A 4,565-nucleotide genomic window follows, 5' to 3' on the forward strand; every position below is an offset into this window, starting at 1 on the left:
TTGTTCCATGTCCAGTTCTAACTGTTGCTTCCTGACCTGCATACAGATTTCTCAAGAGGCAGATCAGGTGGTCTGGTATTCCCATCTCTTTCAGAATTTCCCACAATTTACTGTGATTCACACAGTCAAAGGCTTTGGCATAGTCAATAAAGCAGAAATAGATGTTTTTCTGGAACTCTCTTGTTTTTTCCATGATCCCAAAGTGAAACCACCCATTAAACACTAATTCCTCATCCCCTCTCCTGTCCCCAGCCCCCATGATTCTATGCTCTGTCTCTGTGGACCTGACTCCTCCAGGGACCTCACACAAGAGGAATCAGACAATGCTTGTCCATTGAGGACCTGCCATAATGTCCTCAAGATCCATCCATGTTGTAGCAGATGTCAGAATTTCCTTCCTTTCTGAGAGTGAATTCATCCTCAGAAAGCACTGCATTTCATTTATTTATTTATTTTTGGCTGAGTACCAATTTATTATGTAAAACATGAACATTGTTCATATACAAGCTCAACAGCTAGTTAGAAGATATGGTGGTAGAAAAGATCTTGTTTACAACAACAGAAAAGAAAAATCCAAATATAAATGTAAATATACATATAAATTATGTATATAAACACAGGTATTGAGTTTCACAAAGAATCTATAAGATATAAATTTTTTTTTAAGATATACATTTTTTTATGTGGACCATTTTTAAAGATGTCTATTGAATTTGTTACAATATTGCTGTTGTTTTATATTTTGTCTTTTTTTTTTTTGGCTGAGAGGCATGCGAAATCTTAGTTCTCTGACCAGAGATTGAACTCGAACCCACATCAAAGGTGAAGTCTTCATCACTGGACTATCAGGGAAGTCATTATAAATCTTTATTCATATAAATAAATGAAATTTTTCATTCCCGTGAGGTGCAGAGGAAAAAAAAGAAAAGACGTACATAAGTGGAAAGAAAATTGCATAGAAAATCTCAACATCAGGGATTTAACACATTCCCAGTAAAAATAACAACAGAACTGTTTGTAAACAAACAAGCTGATTACGACTGAATTTTATTCATTCATTCATGCATGGACCCTTTCAACTTTTAATTGTTGAGAATGAAGCTGCTATGAACATGGGTGTACAAATATCTCTTCAATACCCTGCTTTCCTCTTGAGAAACCTTTATGCAGGTCAGGAGGCAACAGTTAGAACTGGACACAGAACAACAGATTGGTTCCAAATAGGAAAAGGAGTACGTCAAGGCTGTATACTGTCACCCTGCTTATTTAACTTATATGCAGAGTACATCATGAGAAATGCTGGGCTGGATGAAGCACGAGCTGGAATCAAGATTGCCGGGAGAAATATCTATAACCTCAGATATGCAGATGACACCACCCTTATGGCAGAAAGTGAAGAGGAACTAAAAAGCCTCTTGATGAAAGTGAAAGAGGAGAGTCAAAAAGTTGGCTTAAAGCTCAACATTCAGAAAACAAAGATCATGGCATCCGGTCCCATCATTTTGCCCCATGGGAAATAGATGGGGAAGCAGTGGAAACAGTGTCAGACTCTATTTTTGGGGGCTCCAAAATCACTGCAGATGGTGACTGCAGCCATGAAATTAAAAGACGCTTACTCCTTGGAAGGAAAGTTATGACCAACCTAGATAGCATATTCAAAAGCAGAGACACTACTTTGCCAACAAAGATTCGTATAGTCAAGGCTATGTTTTTTCCATTGGTCATGTATGGATGTGAGAGTTGGACTGTGAAGAAGGCTGAGCGCTGAAGAATTGATGCTTTTGAACTGTGGTGTTGGAGAAGACTCTTGAGAGTCCCTTGGACTGCAAGGAGATCCAACCAGTGCATTCTGAAGGAGATCAGCCCTGGGATTTCTTTGGAAGGAATGATGCTAAAGCTGAAACTCCAGTCCTTTGGCCACCTCATGCAAAGAGTTGACTCATTGGAAAAGACCCTGATGCTGGGAGGGATTGGGGGCAGGAGGAGAAGGGGACAACGGAGGATGAGATGGCTGAATGGCATCACTGACTCGATGGACGTGAGTCTCAGTGAACTCCGGGAGTTTGTGATGGACAGGGAGGCCTGGCGTGCTGCGATTCATGGGGTCGCAAAGAGTTGGACATGACTGAGCGACTGAACTGAACTGAACTGAACTGACCCTGCTTTCAGTCCTTTTGGGTAAATATCCAAAAGTGGGATTGCTGGACCATTTATGAGTCTATATTCTCTCTTCTGAGGACCTGCCATCCCATCGCCCACAGTGGCTGCACTTTTACATCCCCACCGACGGTATATGAGGTTTCTGATTTCTTTTCATCCTCACCAACACTTGTTATTCTCTGTTGTTGTTTTGTTTTGTTTTTTAGTGTAATAGCAGCCAGCCTAAAGAGTGTGAGGTGACATCTCATTGTGCTTTTGAGTTTCATTTCCCCCCAAATGTGCTCATTTGTCATTTGTATGTTTTCTCTGGAGAACGTCTATTTCAATTCTCTGTCTGATTTAGAATCACGTTGTTTGTTTTTGTTGTTCTGTTGAAAGAGTCTTAAATGCATGAAATGAGAAAGGCAGGAGGAGCTGCTGCTATTTCCTAGGATAGCTGGCTACTGTGATTCCAGAGATGTTGTCTGCTGCCACTAGGGACACTGGCAATAGTCAGGATCTAACAGTGGGCTGACATCTATGGGGTCGCACAGAGTCGGACACGACTGACACGACTTAGCAGCAGCAGCAGCAACAGTCACTGGATACTTAGATTCACATGTGCTTGTCTGAATACCTTGTACTTGTTAACTCAGAATATTGTTAATTTGTGTTAACTTGTTAACACAAATACATATTGTGTTAGGTAGAATAATAGCCCCAAAGGTATCCAAGTCTTAATTTTTGCTCCTTCCACTGTCTGGTGAAGGGACTTTGCAGATGGAATTAGGGTTAAGGATACGAAAGCCATAGGCTTGTCCTGGGTTATCTCAGGCAGAGGGGCTAACATGATCCCAATCCCTGGTGGTCCTTCCAGGATAGTTAGGGAATTTGAAATGGAAATGTATGCACTGCCATATTTAGAATGGATGACCAACAAGGACATACTGTCTAGCACAGGGAACTCTGTTCAATGTTATGTGGCGGCCTGGATGGGAGGGGAGTCTGGGGAGAATGGAAACATGTATATGTATGACTAAGTCCCTTTGCTGTTCACCTGAAACGATCACATTTTTAATCCACTATACCCCAGTACAAAATAAAAAGTTTAAAAGAAATGAAAGGCAGGAGAAGCTGCCTTCTCTTCCTGCCATCTCCTTCCTGAAGATGAGCCTATAAACGGTTATTGGAAATTGAGTGGGGGCCTGGTGCAGCTGCTCTGGGGAGCTGGTGGGAGGCTAGTGCTCACCACACCCAGGCCTGCCATTAAGGGGTTCCTGACCTCAGAGCAAGCCCAGCCCTTCAGAATGGAGACTGACGGGCAGCTGTGTTTGCAAAGTGTCAGAGAAGGTAGAGTTTGGACAAAAGTCCTGAGATTATGGTAGGTTTCAGGAGGGACGAGGGAAGAGAACGAGGGAAGAGAACAAAGCTTCTAATGGGCCTTTCACGGTAGGTCTTCTACAAACTTTTCTCTTTTAATTTGTAAATGAATCAAGGATTTATTAGGAAGGAGTGTTAACACCCTCACACAAGTAAGGCTGCTCAGAGCCTCTTGAACAATACTTGCTCAGGAATGCAGCCAAAGCCTGCCTGGTAATCCACATTCCTTCATTAAGAATTACCTCTTATATGCAAAAAAAAAAAAAGTATGTATACATATGCTTATCAGAATCACTTTGCTGTGCAGCAGAAATTAGCACATTGTAAATCAATTACACTTCAGTTATTAAAAAAAAAAATTACTAGGATTTCCCTGGTGGTCCAGTGGTTAAGAATCCACCTGCCAATGCATGGGACACAAGTTCAATCCCTGGTCCAGGAAGATTCCACATACTACGAGGCAACTAAGCCCATTTGCTGCAGCTACTGAAGCCCATGTGCTCTAGAGCCTGTGCTTTGCAACAAAAGAAGCCACTATCATGATAAGCCTGCACACAGCAACTAAAGAGTAGCTCCCGCTCACCACAACTAGAGAAGCCTGTGCACAGCAACGAAGACTAGTGCAACCAAAAATAAATATAAAAAAAGAACTACTCTTTTCATTATGAATATAAACATATATGTTACATAAAATTTAAAATAAGCCCAGATACACAAGGAAAAAAAACCTATTGCATGAGTTGTTATTATTTTGATATATTTCTTTTTTTAAATACATATTGTGTTAGGTAGAATAATAGCCCCAAAGGTATCCAAGTCTTAATTTTTGCTCCTTCCACTGTCTGGTGAAGGGACTTTGCAGATGGAATTAGGGTTAAGGATACGAAAGCCATAGGCTTGTCCTGGGTTATCTCAGGCAGAGGGGCTAACATGATCCCAAGGACGGATAGAAGAGAGCAGGAGGCATGGAAAAGCCAATTGAGGGATGCAGTAGCCCAGGAGGCCAGAGGGACTCAAAGCCTGGCGGGACACCCAGAACACCACTG

General features: G+C 41.7%; 1 protein-coding gene across 5 annotated transcripts in view; it reads right to left on the bottom strand.

Moving 5' to 3' along the window:
* SULT1C2 (sulfotransferase family, cytosolic, 1C, member 2) overlaps positions 1–4,565 on the bottom strand; it is a 21,351-nt gene that overhangs the window by 6,998 nt on the left and 9,788 nt on the right. The gene's annotated exons all lie outside the window — the stretch shown is intronic.

Source organism: Bison bison, unplaced genomic scaffold (assembly GCF_000754665.1).
Source record: "Bison bison bison isolate TAMUID 2011002044 unplaced genomic scaffold, Bison_UMD1.0 scf7180017864486, whole genome shotgun sequence".
Taxonomy (NCBI): domain Eukaryota; kingdom Metazoa; phylum Chordata; class Mammalia; order Artiodactyla; family Bovidae; genus Bison; species Bison bison.